The sequence below is a fragment of the Hemitrygon akajei genome, chromosome 1, assembly GCF_048418815.1.
Source record: "Hemitrygon akajei chromosome 1, sHemAka1.3, whole genome shotgun sequence".
Lineage (NCBI taxonomy): Eukaryota > Metazoa > Chordata > Chondrichthyes > Myliobatiformes > Dasyatidae > Hemitrygon > Hemitrygon akajei.
Window position 1 is genome coordinate 123,833,727 of NC_133124.1, and position 17,631 is coordinate 123,851,357.

At 41.4% G+C, this 17,631-nt stretch overlaps 1 protein-coding gene across 7 annotated transcripts in view; it reads left to right on the forward strand.

Annotated features, from left to right (window-relative positions):
- Positions 1-17,631, forward strand: part of LOC140730596 (neurocalcin-delta) — a 323,285-nt gene that overhangs the window by 235,513 nt on the left and 70,141 nt on the right. Inside the window, exon 1 of one of the 7 annotated variants that reach the window (XM_073051328.1) lies at positions 3,590-3,661. The exons of the other annotated variants lie outside the window; for them this stretch is intronic. The gene's annotated coding sequence lies outside the window, so the exon portion shown is untranslated. Of the gene's footprint in view, positions 1-3,589; positions 3,662-17,631 lie in introns of those variants that run through there. 7 annotated transcript variants of the gene reach the window in all.

Sequence of the window (17,631 nt, forward strand, 5' to 3'; positions counted from 1 at the left end):
ATGGCTAGTCTGGTCCAGGCTGACAGAGTGCGACAGCAACTGAAGTAATGACGCTTTACAAGAGTGGAGAGTAGAGGAGATCTCTGAACACACAACATGTTGAACCTTGAATGGATGGGCTGCAGCAGCAGAAGACCATCAACATATACAGTGGCCAGTTTATTAGGTACACTTTTACTTCATAAAGTGGCCACTGAGGCTATCCAATCACAAACAGGAGAAAATCTGCAGATGCTGGAAATCCTGAGGAACACACACGAAGTGCTGGTGTGTGACCTGCTGGTTTCCTCCAGCACTTTGTGGTTGTTGATAATAGATGTGTTTGATGACTCTGGGTTTGTACTTACTGGTGTTTATTAGACTGAGGGGGAACCTCATTGAAACCTATTGAATATTGAAAGGGCTAGATAGAGTAGATGCGAAGAGGACGTTTCCTATAGTGGGGGAGTCAGAATACGAGAACATCCATTCCAATGCTGTCTGTAAGGAGTTTGTACTGTGAATGCTCGGGTTTCCTTCGGGTGCTCCAGTTTCCTCCCACATTCCAAAGGCACACCAGTTAATTGGTCATTGTAAATTGTCCTGCGATTAGGCTAGGGTTAAATAGGTGTGTTGCTGGGCAACCCGGTTCATTGGAGCTGAAAGACCTGTTCCACACTATATCTCTAAATGAATAAGGTAGGCACACAGATGATAGAAAAATGGAGGCAGTATAGGTAGGAAAGGTTAGATCGATCTTAGAGTAGGTTAAAAAAGTCAGCCTAACGATGTGGGCCGAAGGACCTGTACTGTGCTGTAGTGTTCTATACTCAATGGCCACTTTATTAGGTACAGGACTGGAACCTGGTGTACTGCAGCCCATCCACTTCAAGGCTTGACATGTTGTGCATTCAGAGATGCTCTTCTGCACAAACCTGTTGTACAGAAGGTTATTTGAGTTACTGTTGCCTCCAGTAAGATTGTATCAGTCTGGCCATTCGACCTCTCCCATTAACAAGGCATGTTCAACCACAGAACTGTTGCTCACTGGATGTTTTGTTTTCCACGCCATTCTTTGTAAACTCTAGAGACTGACGTGCGTGAAAACCCTGGGAGATCAGAAGTTTTTGCTGACCTCCTAGGATTTCAAACCACCCCTTCTGGCACCAACAATCATTCCACAGTTAAAGTCACTTCAATCACAGTTTTTCCCCATTCCGATGTTTGGTCTGAACAACATCTGAACCTCTTGACCGTGTCTGCATGTTTTTATGCATTGAGTTGCTGCCACATGATATTTTGATTAACGAACAGGTGTAGGATGTACCTAATAAAGTGGCCGCTGAGTGTATGTTCTATGTTCCTTTGTGTGCTCAAACAAGTCCTCCAGAAGTCAGGTCAATTTAAGTGTATATCATAGCAACACAACAAGTCTTCTGTTCACACCTAGCACTCCAGTCCATTCTTCAGAAGTAATATTTAAACTCTTTGAGGAGAGAGACATTTTGAGAGCTGAGTGGATAAACATTTATACTATAAATTTGCTATCTGTCATCTTGAAAAGTTCTTCCATGTCGAGCTGATTGTTCCAGCTGGTAATTGTACCACTTTGTTGCTTTACAAGTCGGCATCTGGTAAGCTTCAAAGATTTTTATGCTTGCTCCAAAAAGTGTGGCTCCCTTTTGATAGGATGTGAATGACTACAGCTTAGAGATAAGATTGTAGTGCAAATTTACAACTTATATTTTATTCAATCGATGCAACTACAAACCAGGCAGAACAGCAGCTATATTTCATTAGGAGTTTGAGGAGATTTGGTAGTCACCAAAGTCCCTAGCAGATCTTTACAGATACGCCATGGAGAGCATTCTAACTGCATCACCGTCTGTGTGGAGGGGAGGGCTACTGCACAGGATCAAAATGTTGTGAACTCAGTCAGCTCCTTCATGGGCACTAGCCTCCGTAGCATCCAAGACATCCTCAAGGAGCGATACCTCAGAAAAGCCGGCGTCCGTCATTGAGAACCCCCATCACCCAGGACATGCCCTCTTCTCATTGATACCATCATGGAGGATGTGCAAAAGCCTGAAGGCACACAGTGAACATTTCAGAAACAGCTTCTTCCCCTCAGCCATCTGATTTCTGAATGGACATTGAACCCGTGAAAACTACCTCACTACCTTTTTGCACTCATTATTTAATTTAACTAATATATATGTTTACTACAGTTCACAGTTGTTGTTATTATGTGCTGCTGCAAAAAAACAACAGATTTCACGACGTATGCTGGTGATATCAAACCTGATTCTGATTAAGGAGATATGAATTGTCAGTCAGGAGTGAGGAAAGGGAACTTACAATTGTACAGTGGCTTTCATCTTCTTACTGATGTTTTCTAACCAAAGTGAAATCTGTATTGCTTGTTGTGTTGTGGCATTGACCGATAGCACTGAGTTAAATTCCAGGATAGCGGCCTAGAAAACAGTTTGCATTAAATTTGGACAATGTGGGCACCGTGAAGGCTGCACACACTTTTTGGTGTATGTAGCAGAACCACAGGTCCACTGGCATAATTGGTATAGTCAAATCTGGTCAAGGGGCAAGTGTGGGATCAGCTGGTTGCATGGATAACTTCACTCACCTCCACACTGAACTGATTCCCCAACCTAAGGACTCTACAACTCATGTTCTCAGAATTATTTATTCATTGTTTTTTTTGTATTTGCATGGTTTGTCTTTTGTACATTGTTTTTTTTCCTCAGTCTTTGTATTTCTTCATTGATTCTGTTGTATGCCTGCAAGAAAATGAATCTTGGGATAGTATATAGTTAGTATCTTTCCCTTCGGTTAGTCCTGACGAAGGGTCTCGGCCTGAAACGTCGACAGTGCTTCTCCTTATAGATGCTGCCTGGCCTGCTGTGTTCCACCAGCATTTTGTGTGTGTTGGTGATTTATACGTGTTTGATGATAAATTTACTCTGAACTTTGAATCTGGGGCTGAGGATGTACTTGGGTCAGCAGACAGCTCAAGCCTTCGGCTCCTGCTTTCACATTTGGGACACGTTTTTGTTCCCAACCTTCATTGACCTGTACAGACCATTTTGTGTTGCAGACTTGAACTGGTGCTTGGCTTTTAAGCAAAGATGATTTTTAAAATGTCTGTGTCATGAAACATTGAGTCAGTGCGAAGATGCTGTTAGCATCGGAACACCGCAAGCTGGTTGAATGGTGGGAGTGAAGCTTTTCAGGAGTAATCAGATCAATTGGAATTTCAGACTGGAACCTGTCAGAATCCATCACAGGTTATATGCTTCCCTTGTTTATTACACAAAGACTTAAGACACAAGGAATTAAAATGAGCTGGTATCCTAAGAATCAATTTTGTTGATTTTATTGTGGAGTATTTTTCCAAAAGAAATACTCAGTGAATAAAATGCAGCTGCTAAAAACATTTTGCTTCCTTAACAAGATTTCTCTGTGTGAAAGATCAAAATGATAAGGCATGCTAAAACTGACGTAGTGCAGCATTGCACAGAATTAGTTCAGCTCCTGACCAAAGCTTTCTTCCAGGTGGCTTTCAGTTAACATTATGAGAGCAGGGGCACATTTCTTTGTGTGAATACGTATATTAATTGTGATTCTCAGAACATTTTTATCAGTACAAGCGGTATTGTCAGAGAAGGTAAGTAAACAAAATGGCTAAATCTTATTACTAAAATTACTAAATATTAGATTTTACAACAGTCTAATACATTGATGTGATTTGTATCAAGTCCCCACTTTTATTCCATGCCTTTGGTTTCTTTATACCTTTGTGTTGGAGGTTTTTACAATATTTTCGCTATACAGCCAGATAGGTTGAGCCCATAACGCTCCCATAATGAAGAAGTCAAGATGCACATAAATATGCAAATTGTGACATTGGTTATCAGCGAGATTATAAAACCCTCAGGCTGCTAATAGAATTGCACATAAAACACTTGCCTGAGGCTTGCATTCCTGTTCATGTAAATCAAGTTTTTTGTGTATTTTAACATTGTTAAACTTCTTTGGTACGGTGCTATTTATAATCAGAAAAACAATTTCCAAATAGCTGCAGGAGGGAGTAAAGATGGATGTCACTGTTAGCAATAATGGGTAAAAGATGTGGTGCATTTCCAAGGGGATCCACCCCCAAGCATATCTTTCCCTCCCACACCTCCCAGTTTCTGCTTTCTGCAGGGATCATACCCTCTGTACTCCCTTGTCCATTCATCCCTCCCCACTGATCTCCCTCCTGGCACTTACCCTTGCAAGTGGAACAAATGCTACAACTGCCTCTACACCACCTCCCTCACTACCATTCAGGGCCCTAAACAGTTCTTCCAGGTGAGACGACAGTTCACCTGTGAGTCTGCTGGGGTCACTTACTGTGTTTGGTGCTCCCAGTGTGGCCTCCTTTATATCTGTGAGACCTGAAGCAGATTGGGAGACTGCTTCGCCGAACACCTACGCTCTGTTTGCCAGAAGAAGCTGGATCTCCCAGTGGCCACCCATTTTAATTCCACTTCCCATTCCCATTCCAATGTATCAATCCATGGCCCCCTCTACTGTTGCGATGAGGCCATATTAGGTTGGAGGACAACACCTTATTTTCCGTCTGGGTAGCCTCCAACTTGATAGCATGAACATCGATTTCTCTAACTTCTGATAATGCCCCTCCTTCACCATTCCCCAAACCCCTTTTCACTCTCTCACCTTATCTTTTTGCCTGACTATTGCCCTCCTCTGGTGCTCCTCTCCTCTTTGCTTTCTTCCATGGCCTGCTGTCCTCTCCAATCAGACAAACAAAACATCCAGTGAGCAACAGTTCTGTGGTTGAACATGCCTTGTTAATGGGAGAGGTTGAATGGCCAGACTGATACAATCTTACTGGAGGCAACAGTAACTCAAATAACCTTCTGTACAACAGGTTTGTGCAGAAGAGCATCTCTGAATGCACAACATGTCAAGCCTTGAAGTGGATGGGCTGCAGTACACCAGGTTCCAGTCCTGTACCTAATAAAGTGACCATTGAGTATAGAACACTACAGCACAGTACAGGTCCTTCGGCCCACATCGTTAGGCTGAACTTTTTAACCTACTCTAAGATCGATCTAACCTTTCCTACCTATACTGCCTCCATTTTTCTATCATCTGTGTGCCTACCTTATTCACTTAGAGGTATAGTGTGGAACAGGTCTTTCAGCTCCAATGAACTGGGTTGCCCAGCAACACACCTATTTAACCCTAGCCTAATCGCAGGACAATTTACAATGACCAATTAACTGGTGTGCCTTTGGAATGTGGGAGGAAACTGGAGCACCCGGAGGAAACCCGAGCATTCACAGGGAGGGCGTACAAACTCCTTACAGACAGCATTGGAATGGATGTTCTCGTATTCTGACTCCCCCACTATAGGAAACGTCCTCTTCACATCTACTCTATCTAGCCCTTTCAATATTCAATAGGTTTCAATGAGGTTCCCCCTCAGTCTAATAAACTCCAGTAAGTACAAACCCAGAGTCATCAAACACATCTATTACCAACAACCACAAAGTGCTGGAGGAAACCAGCAGGTCACACACCAGCACTTCGTGTGTGTTCCTCAGGATTTCCAGCATCTGCAGAATCTCTTGAGTTTATGATTATCAACAACCTACATCCTAAAGGTAGTGAAACACCAGAAGGCACTTCTAAACCACCTGAATCTCTTCTATTACTCAAATCTGCTGAAACAAAGGACCTCAAACATCAGAGAGTGCAAGCTGTGAGATCCTCACTCTGTGCAACACACACAAAATGCTGGAGGAACTCAGCAAGCCAGGCAGCATCTGTGGAAAAGCGTACAGCCAATGTTTCAGGTACACTTTTCCTAGATGCTGCCTGGCCTGCTGAGTTCCTCCAGCATTTTGTGTGTGTTGCTCAGATTTCCAGCATCTGCAGATTTTCGCTTGTTTGTGGTGTAGAAGTTGTTTACTTCATTTTAATACAGATGCCTTTGAAAAATTGTTTTAACATCCAGTAAGCAGCTGAGACTTTAATAGTGAGGTTCCTGGTGTATCTCTGAGCTATGTTGGCACGCAAAGATGTTTCATTGGATGTTCTTGCGGCTGCCAGCCAGCATTTACATAGCCCTGTAACTGGGATGGTTTCTTCCAGTTTTCAGGAGCTGAGAATGGTCTGTAAATCCGATCTGTGATAGATGTCATTCTGAGGTAGCCTCTTTGACTCATATGTTTTGGTCTTGCCCTCTTTTGGAAAAGTTTTGGGAAGATATTTTTGATATATTCTCTACAATTTTACATATGGATTTATGACTTCATCCAATTACTGCAATTTTTGGCTTACCAGTGATTGATTTGCCCACTCCAGCTCAGCGGATGATTGCATCTGCTACCTTAATGGCTAGAAGATCTATTCTATTGAACTGGAAAGAGATTAATCCTCCAACCACATCTCAATGGTTCTCCCAAACCATATCTTGTTTAAATTTAGAAAAAATTAGAAGTGGTACATTTGACCCCTCGGTTAAATTTGAAGGAACTTGGAGGCCTTTTATTCAATACTTTCATAGAATGCAATCTGACGTTTTCTGATTCCTTTATTTTATTCATTGGCTTGAGTAGAGGAGCGGAGTTAACAACATTAAAGATTTTATTTGATATAATTGAATAGCCCAGCTTTGTTTAGTTTTGTCTTAGTTTGGTTTATTTTAGGTTGTTTTTTAATTTCAATTTGGGTTTTTTTTTCCATTTTTTTTATTTTGGGTATCAAGGGTTTGGGAGGTCAATTATATTGGTGCTATTTATAGCTTTTTCTCCCCCTATGTTAATCACCAACAATGTAATCCCACTCCCTTTATACTACTATGATTATTATGTATTTACTTGTGAAAAACTTAATAAAAAGATTGAAAAAGAAAAGAGAATGGTAGTCATTACAAAAGGTTGAACAAAAAGTCATTGACGAGCACTGCAGGTGTGCCCGCCTGGTGCTCCATTGAGAAGATAAATGTATTCTGGGAGTGCCTAATGATGATGGCATTTTGAGATAATCTGGTTTAAATTAACGTAAATACAATTCAGAAGGATCGTTTCATGGATGATCATACCTTCAACACTCTAATGAGTTGGTCAGCACGGATTTTGAATACCTGCCAGGTACACCATCAGGGCCTGACATTCATCCCTCTTGAAGGGCATTCAGACATTAGCCTCCAAGCCAAAGATCACAGGATCTCCAGATACTGTGGGGATTTGCACGGGCATAGTGTTATTTTCCCTTTTAAGGTGTGCATTAAAGACATTGAGCTCTTTGGGGAGTCAAGTTATGTCCTGTAGGAAGTAATGGCATGCAAACCCTGCCACAGCTGTTGTGCACCTGATTCTGTCTCTAACATTTCACTCACAATGGCTGTGCCCTGCGAATCTCCTGGTTATTTGTTTGTTTATTTTACTTAGAGATACAGCAAGCCCAATGAGCCTGTGCCGCCCAATTACAAACTTGACCACTTAACCTACATCTTTAAGATGTGGAGAAAACTGGTTAAGGGGAGAATTTACAGTCTCCTTACAGGCAATGGCAGGAATTGAACCTGGGTCGCTGGTGCTGTAAAGCAGTATGCGAACTGCTATGCTACCATGCTGCCCCTAATTCTTCTGGGGCTTCTGGTTTGGAAAGACTCGGCATGTTCTCAAAGGCACATGCTCGTCCCTGCAGCTCTTGAAGTGTGTGAACTGTGAATGCGGTTCTGTGAACAGTCGTATGGCATTGGTGCTGCAGTAAATTTCCAGCCACAAGAGGTTCTACAGTACCGGAAATCCAGAACAACACACAATGCTGGAGGAACTCAGCAAGTCAGGATGCATCTGTGGAGAGGAAAGATCTTGGCCCAAAACATCAACTGTTTATTTGCCTCCATGGATGCTGCCTGACCTGCTAAGTTCCTCCAACATTTTGTGTGTTGCATAGTAAAATAGGAACCTGTACTAACAATCCAGAGATGCAAGTTCAAATTTAAAAAAGAACAGTGGGTGCTGGAAATATGAAACAAAAGAGAAAAGGCTGGAAAAAACAGCAGGTCGGGTAACAGAAACAGTTAACGTTTCATCTTGGAGACCCTTTGACAGAACTGAGCAGAATTGTGTCTTCCACAGCTTCTACAGCAGTAGTAAATTCCAAATTTCAGACCAGATTGGGTAATGACAGCTGCAAGATTATTGACCAAATTCTGTAAAACTCATATCCGGTTTACTAATGTCAGGAATGTCTGCCCTCTCCACCTGGTCTATTTGTGTTTCTGCAGACTCGCAGTAAAGTTGATCGTTACTGTGGGTAAGTGGAGTGGCAGCGTATCATGATGCTTAACACAACATTTTACAGCACCACGAAAACTGATCAGGGTTCAATTCCCACTGCTACCTAGGAGGAGTTTGTATGTTCTCCCCGTGACCATGTGGGTCTCGTCCGGGTGCTGCCACATTCCAAACCTGTACAGTTAGTGTCAGTAAGTTGTGGGCATGCTGTGTTGGTGCCGGAAGCATGGCAACACTTGTGGGCTGCCCCCAGCACGCACTCAGACTGTGCTGGTCTTTGATGCAAATGACACACTTCACTGTATGTTTTGACGTACTCGTGACAAAGCTAATCTTAAATGCCCTCTGTCATGTTGTATCAAAGGGCTTCATTAGAATGGAAGAAATTAAACAATGCAGGCAACTGACATTGATCTCTGCATGAAATTCAGGTACATCAACATCACTCTGGCCCAGTCAATCTCACCAAGTCCTTCTGGCAAACATCCTGCTCTCATTTCCATCAAGAAGAATAAGCACAGAGTGAGCATGGAAACATCACTACGCACAATTCCTCACTCAGAAATACATGGTCATTCCCTTTTTTTGTCGGGATTTAAATTCTGTAATTCCTTCCCCAATAACACTGAATCAGAATTATGTTTAATATTGCTGGCATATGTCATAAAATTTATTGTTTTGTGGCTGCAGTACATTGCAATGCATAATAGTGAAAAAAGCTATAAATTACTATAAAAAATAAATATATATATATATATAGTTAAATTAAATAAGTAGTGCAAAAAGTGTGCAGGAAACAAAATAGTGCATTAGTGGGTTCATTATCCATTCAGAAATTTGATGGCAGAGAGGAAGAAGCTGTTCCTAAAATGTTGGGTGAGTCAGTTCCTTGGTCTTACTAACATTGAGTGCAAGGCTGTTGTAGCGACACCACACAACCCGCTGATCTGTCTCACCCCTGTACGCCTCCTCGTCGCCATCTGAAATTTTGCCAACAATAATTGTGCTAATACCTTCATGGTGCTTCATTATCTTCACAAATTTTTTCTGAGGAATGGCTAATAAATATTTATCTTTTCAGTAACATCCAAAAAATCAAAAATGCATAATTTTTTTTAAATGGTAATGTGAGTTTTAGTGCAATGTTACACTGGGAAACCTGACACTGATGTTTTGTGAACTTTGGAATCTTCATGATTTTCATCTACTCCTTAGGCGACTCCATCATGCTATTTTAATGTTATTAAAGTTTATAATGTAATTTCTAGCCTGATGACTTCTGAAATGCGGTTATGGACAAGGTTCCACAATCAAAACAGTTAATCAACAAGATCTTTGCTTTGCACTTTGTGTTCATCAAAAGTCGAAAAATTGTTTGTTTTGGGATAATCTTGGGAATGTGCATTTACAGCTCAACAGATAAACTGGGCTATTGTTAGATGCAAACGATTACCCCATAATGTGCTGTTTCCTCAATCGTGCCCTGCTCTGAAATCATGGATAACGTGCTCAAGTACTGAATTACAGTATCACACCATGATATAAAGTGAAACCAGCTGGAGCACCCTCAGAATATTGTATTCGCTATTCAGGCGATCTTTCTTAGGATGCTGAGGAGACAGTGAGTTCATTTTTAGTTAGCAATTGGTGCTTTGAAAATAAATCTGTTTCTTTTCCCCAATACTTGTTGTTTTATCTAATCACTGGAAATGTTGCCTTCTTTCTCCTTCAGGCATTTTTTTCCTTGTTTAGTCATTATAGCAAGGCATTTTAACAAGTCCAGCACGGAGAATTGGACCTAAAATTTCCTTAGTGGCAGGAAGCAGAGAGAAATGGAAAGCATTCTGAAGTTTCAGTTATCTTTTCCTCTTCTACTGCCGTCCCTTCTGTTTACCCCACATGCTCTTGGTCCTATCTTGTGTTTCCTCTTTTCCACTGAACCATCCTTTCGCGTCATCTGCTCCGCAGTTATGCTCCCTTCATTCTTTTGAACAAATTTCCTGCTTTCCTTCACTGTCATCTGCTTTATTCTTTATTTTCTCTATTTTATCACACTTCTCCCTTGTCCCTCTTTCCATCAGATTATTTTGGTAATGATTTCAGTCATTCATTGGTAATTCATTAAGAGATTGTTCAGCCAACTAAGCCAGTTAATATTTAGTGTGCACAGCAGTTACTTACAAATAGGACACAATGTCATCAGGACAGAGTTCAATCTGGGCAAGGATTCCAGTGGACTCCAGATGTTCTGCTTGTTAAATGCAAGTGCTCTTGCTTAATGGTCTGGTTAATGTTAAGGCTAATATCAAATGAATCCCTTGCTGAAATTGGAACTGTTAACAAGATACAGGTAGGGAAATTGGTGATTGTGTAGCGTAGTTTATTTACAAAAGGTAATGAAACTCTGGTTCCATCGGCTGCGTAAGTCTAGTGAAGACAATCTCCGGCTTCGCTAAACGTGTGAGATTGAGGCAGGAGCCCACCCGAACCCCCCGTTTGTGTGGATGCCATGTGATTCATTACCCTGTTACAAATACAGTAATGCCACAAAGTAACAGACAGTACACTGTATACAATTAAAAGCTTTAGTTTTATAATTCTTAATTTGACTAAAGGGTTAGTAAAGAAAGAACAGAAAAAGAAAAGGGCCGATTTTAATGAAACAATCTAATGTGCACAAGTTGGAGCTCACGGTTTCCCCTTCACCAATCCTCCTTCGATCTCACCCCGGGCTTCATCGAATCACGGCCCCACTCCAGGTCAAATCCTACAACCTCTTCTCTCTGGTGTCTTCTCTCTTCATCTCCTTAACAAAAGCCCCAAGCCCAGCCTTAGTGTCCCTCACCAGAGAAACCTCCCCTTAATCCAGCCATCCTACTTGGATGGCTCACAATTCTCCTATCTCTTATCTTCAGCAGTAACCCAAACAAGCAGCTTGCAGAGAACAGCACAAAAATCAAATACAGAACAGCATAACAGTAAAAAAAAATGAACCAGAGTTTTACAGTAAAAATGCTGCATGTTCCTTCTTTCATTTAACTGCCTTGATCCGTGGAAATTCTTTTCATTATCTGATCCTGCCAAGTTTGTGTGAAGCCTGTGGTTTCGGCTGCTTGAGTGCACGTTGAGGAGGGGCTAGAGGGACCTGTGCAAGGGAAACACTTGAGCTTCTGAACACTTCTTCCTCTGACTTTAAAATTGAACCATGGCATCTTCAGATTAGTTCTGGGTTTCATGTTCAACCGGAGTACATGGATGTAATACTGGTGCAATGACTTTGTGTAACCCCAATATTCTCGGTCTAGATCGGATATCCACATAAACACAAGAGATTCTGCAGATGCTGGAAATCCAAGGTAACACACACACCCAATGCTGGACGAACTCAGCAGGTCAGGCAGCATCTATGGAGGGGAATAAGCAGTTGACATTCCGGGCTGAGACATCAACCATTTGTTCCTCTCCATAGATGCTGAGATCCACCAGCATTTTGTGTGTGTTACTCAGATATCCACATGTCAAAATTTTTAAAAATAATCAATTGCTTGCATTATGAAAGTTATAAGAACGTTAAAAAATAGGGGGGGGGTGTTGGTTAATACCTTCTTTGGTCTAATACCACCTTATATGGCACAAGTGTAGTTTCTTTGTTTCACAATGCTCTATTGATGCATCCTTGAGTTGGCTGCACTGTAACTAGAATAGAGGAATTGGAGGTGAATGAAGGCTGTCTCCTTGTTTTGACTGTTTGACAGATGGTCATGATGGAGACCTCAAAGATCTGCAGAGATCGTGGTCTTCCTAGCTGACCTGCAGAAGCCTGCCAGTAAAGGCTGCAATATATAGCCACAGAAAATGATCCCAGGCACCTGAACTCATTGTCAAAAGTAGTTGATTGTGATATGTGTATCACTTCAACACCAGCAATTTGCTTTCTTAACCCTACTCTCACATATCACCGTACGTACTAACTCGCTCTGTAGGATTCATTCGCATTGATGTATTTGATTACATTTCATTAGTCCAGCCACCACTGAAATTTGACCAATTATTCACCACATCTATCCCTCATTATCAACAAACATCCTTTGTCGTAGACGTGACCGGTTGATCTCCTGTAACCCTTCTTCATGAAGAGTGCACAAAGCTGCAGAGAAAAGCAGAATCACGGCTGGCTCCCTAAGCAGAGGAGGACATCTGAAATGTAAAGGTTTCTGGATGTAAGGCCACCAGAGACTGATGGGTGGAGGGCAAGTGTCAGAATTTGAAATTATCTAGCCACATTGCATACAGCACCAGCGCTTGAAGTCACCATCGCGTGAAGAATGAATTAAAGTGTGTAATAACAGTCTTCTTGCCTGGAGACTTCTAATTATTCTTTTTCACAGGGCCATCATCTGTCATGTGGGTTGTGCTTTCGTCAAAGGACACTGCTCATTCTGAGGGTGCAATGTAATGGGACTTGCATTCATCACGAGCCAGCTTCGAACATTACAGCACAGCACAGGCCCATTTAGCCCATGATATTGAGCCAAACTTTTACTGTTTTCTAAGTTCAATCTAACCTTTCCCTTCCTCATAGCTCTCCATTTTTCTATCATTCATGTGCCTATCTAAGAGTTTCTCAAATGCCCTTAATGTATCTGTCTCTACCACCACATCTGGCAAAGCATTCCAAGTACCCACCACTTAGTGTGTATAAAAGAAACTTAGCTCTGACATCCCCCCCCCCCCCTGTATTTCCTGCTACTTTCCACTAAGGTTCTTACAGAAAGTGGTGTATCAAAGAGTATAAAGTTTACAAGTTCCCTTGATCTTAATGTTGGTTTTAGCTTGTTTTACTCTGGTTAAGTTTAGCCATAAAGGAACAGCCATTACCTTTGCAAGTTCAGTTCTTGCTGCAGAATGAATTTTATTTTGAAAAATTTCTGTCTTCCTGACATTGTACATGTAAATTCTCCACCTGTTTTGGACTTGTCATCATGATGTTGCTTATTCGAAGAGTCAGGGCAACCAAGAGGCATTGAATTAGTTCTAGAGTTTACCTAACTGAAACCAAATTGCTTGCCTCAATTGAGCAATGATAACCCCCCCCCCCCCCCACTAGTAAATGAGCCAAGCTATCTACTTGGTTCTTGCAATTGTGTAGGAGACCCCGGTACATGCCAGAACGATCTGCATTCTGTACTGGCTGTGGACCATAAGCTGTATATTGTGAATGCCTGTTGTACAGAGGACACTAGCTAAATCATGGAACTCCCTACACATGACCATCTCCTGTAAAATATATAAATGTACAGCCTAGGAACTATTTGTATGGAGTTCTGGATAAGTGGATTTTCTGAAGCTGTAAGTGGCAAGGGCATGGGTAAATGTTTCAGCAGCAGATAAACAGAGGTCCACAATGATTTGTGACAACCATAATGGCATTGTGCAGCTGATGCTTCCAGCAATGTGTGCATGTACCTTCAATGTTATCACTGATCCTCAGCTCTTCATAGGATGTGCTAGCTCTGGCATAATCATCAGAAACCAGTCATTTAAAGAAAAGTTTAAGTATTTTTGGACCAAGGTTATGATGAAGCATTCTGGAAATATTTTACGGGCTCATCTGTGTGATTCAAAGTCAAAGGGGTTCAGTCAAAGTAGATTTGTTTTTGAAGTATGTATATGTCACTATATACTACTTAGTGATTCATTTTCTTGCAAGCATTCACAATAAAACAAAGAAATACAATAAAATCAATGATAAACTACAACACAAAGATGGACAAACAAGCATGTGTAAAAGAAGGCAAACTCTGCAAACTCAAAAATAGATAAATAAATAGATAGATAAATAAATGGATGGATGAACAAATAAATAAATAAATAACACTAACAACATGAATTTTGGGTCCTTGAACGTGAGTCCACAGTCACATATTCATTCTTAATTGCATATAGTCATAGTATGGATTAGGTGTGCTAATCTATAGCTATTGCGCAGTAGCATCTTTGATTCTAAAATTCCCATATTCTTCCACTTGTGTATTGACATTTCTTTATAAATCTTTCTTTAAAATATTTTATTACAATATTTTTTGTCATGGTAGCATCTCACTTTACAGCATTGGCAATTGGAAAATTGGGGTTCGATTACTGCTGCTGTCTGTAAGTATGTTCTCCCCTTGACCACATGGGTTTCCTCCGGAAACTCCAATTTCTTCAAGTATTCCAAAAGACTGACTACCAGTTGTGGTTAGTAAGTTGAGGGCATGCTATGTCGGCGTGGAAACATGGCAGCACTTGCAGGCTGCCCCCAGCGCATTCGGACTGTGGTTGTGAACGCAAGTGACACAGTTTACTGTCCGTTTCTATGTATATGTGACAAATGGAGCTCGTCTTTCTTAGTGGTCTTTGTGTTCCGGTTTTTATCTTTGCTTTCCGAGACACTGTTTTCTTTCCTGCCTAGTTGCTACTTTTAAAACAGATTCACTGTTTCGCTAACTTGATGACAGTGTGTCCACTGGGTTCCTGAGATCCTTTTGAACGGACATTTGCCTGCCAATGGATAGACATTTCCATGGACGTTCATTGGCACTTTTCTTAATGGTCAGAAATAAACGCTATGCTTCCACCACCAACCACAAGACATTGGGTTGTATGCCAGTGGAAGTTTGCTTGGCACCAAATGGCATCCCATTTCTGCCAGTGGCTTGGTTTAATTAGTGACAGTGTAGTCAGCAAAATCTGAATGAGTGTCAACTGCATTTGAAGTTTGCTGCTTTGGTGAGACAGTGTATCTGGGATGCTGAGTTCAGTTTTGATCCCTCGGGCTCTGGAAATATACATTAGTGTTAGAGTTGCAACAAATGTTCACTTAATTTCATTTTAAGAATACAAATATTGTCTTCTGAGGAAAGATTTGGGAGAATGGGCTTGTATTGTTTGGAATTAAGGGAATGACTGGAGCCCTTACTGAAATGTAAAATTCTTTGAAATCTTTATAGGGTGGATACTAGGAGGTTTTTTGCCTGTGTAGTCAATAGTTTTAATGTCATTATGGGGAGGGGGAGGGAGACATACACTCAGTGGCCCCTTCATTAGGTACAGGAGTGGAACTCAGAGTGGTCTTCTGCTGCTGTAGCCCATCCACCTCAAGGTTTGATGTGTTGTGCATTCAGAGATGCTCCTCTGCACACCACTGTCGCAATGCGAGGCTGTTTGAATTACTGTCACCTTCCTGTCAGCTTGAACCAGCGTGGCCATTCTCCTCTGACCTCTCTCAGTAACAAGGCATTTTTGCTCACAGAACTGCCGCTCACCAAATACTTTTTATGTTTTGCACCATTCTTTGTAAACTCTAGGGACTGTTATGTGTTAAAATCCCAGGAGATCAGCAGTTTCTAAGATACTCAAACCACTCCATCTGGCACCAACAATTTTCCATGGTCAGAGTCACTTAGATCACATTTCTTCCCCATTCTGATGTTCGGTCTGAGCAACAACTGAACCTCTTGACCATGTCTGCATGCTTTTATGCATGGAGTTGCTGTCACATGATTGACTGATTAGATATTTGCATTAACAAGCAGAAGTACCTGATAAAGTGACCAATGAGTGTCGATTTCAAAAAGAAATTAAACAGTTCTCCATTTGGAGGATGATGAATACATTTGGATTTTGTCAGTAGTTGCTCCAGTCGAATATATACAAGACTGACAATGAGAGTTTCTTGAGTTCTAAGGAAGTCCTTAAAAATAAACAGTTCAGAAGGAGGCCATTTTGCCCCGTCATATCAGTCCACATTGAAAAAGTGTTTCCCACTTTAATCCCGACATCAGCACGAGGTCAGGAGATCCTGCAGGCACAGATTCTATTATTTTTACTTCATTACTCAGGAAGCTTTCCAGATCTTTTCTATTTTGGAGTGAAGGAGGATGAGAGGTGACTGGATAGAGATGTACAAGATGATAGGTTGCAGAGAGTGAGTGGATAGCCAGAGACTTTTTTCCAGCATGAAACTAACTAATATGTGGGGGCATAATTTTAAGGTGTTGGGAGGGGAGGAAGGGAAGGGTGGAATCTTCATTACTACTTGAATCCTTCCATCAGTTACTTTGAATGTGAGTTCCCTTGTTTCCACCCATCCAGCTATGTACTTGCTATTTACTCTCTCAAAAATTCCGGTTGTTTTATTAATCTTCACTATAAATCAAAGTGTAGGGAAATTAGGAAAGCAGCAATTTGGAACCTGTGTGGGTCTACACCGTCCCTTGCCTTTTGTAGCCTGTATTAATGATTTAGACTTACATGTAGGATGATTGAGAAAATAAGTTTCCAAACAGTATAAAAAGGTGGCAGAAGGTGGAAGCTATAAGGATGAGTGGTGTCTTGGCAGAGGTGTGAAAGGTGATAAGCGGCATAGATCGAGTGGATAGCCAGAGAATTTTTCCCAGGGTGGAAATGGCAAATATGAGGAGGCATAATTATACGGTGATTGGAGGGAAGTATAGGGGCTTCATTTTTTTTTTTACACAGAGTTGTGAGTGCATGGAATGTGCACCAGGAGTGGTGGCAGAGGCAGATACACCAGGGGCATTTAAGAAATTCTTAAATGGGCACATGGATGATAGAAAAATGGAGGGCAGTCAACAAGAACCCTGCTGTAACATGGGGAGGACCTGGACAGTTTTGAGCACTACATTACAGGAAAAATGTGATTGCAGTGGAGGCTATGCAGAGAGAATTTGTGAAGATATTGACAGCATGGGAACACCTGAGTTACTGAGGAAGACGACATGGTCTGGGATTGGTATTCCTTGGAGCAGAGGAAACGGAGTTCTCGATATTACTTATTTATTTTTGGTTTGCACAATTTGTCTTCTTGTGCACATTAGCTGCTTTGTTTATGGATAGCTTTTCATAAATTCTATTCTATTTCTGTATTTTCCTGTATATCCCTGCAAGGAAATGAATCTCAGGGTAGTACACGTACTTTGATAATAAATTTACTTTGAATTTTGAGGAAAGTTCCAGACACTTCCAGGATTTGCAAGCCCTGATGTCAGACATAAGCTTTATTTTGTCTCATCATGTTCTCAGTGCTCTACATCATCCTGGAAGGTGTCTATTTGGTGGCCCATCCGTTTACTGGGGACGTGTTTGCACTAAACTCCTTGTATGCTCCTCCCCTCCACCTGCCACCCCACGCGTTCTACAATATGTGTCGGATATTTAAGTTTTCTTTTAGAGTTGCTGGGCAGGAGTCAGTTTGGAAGTAGATTGAACATAGAATGTTACAGCACACTACTAGCTTTTCGGCCTACGATGT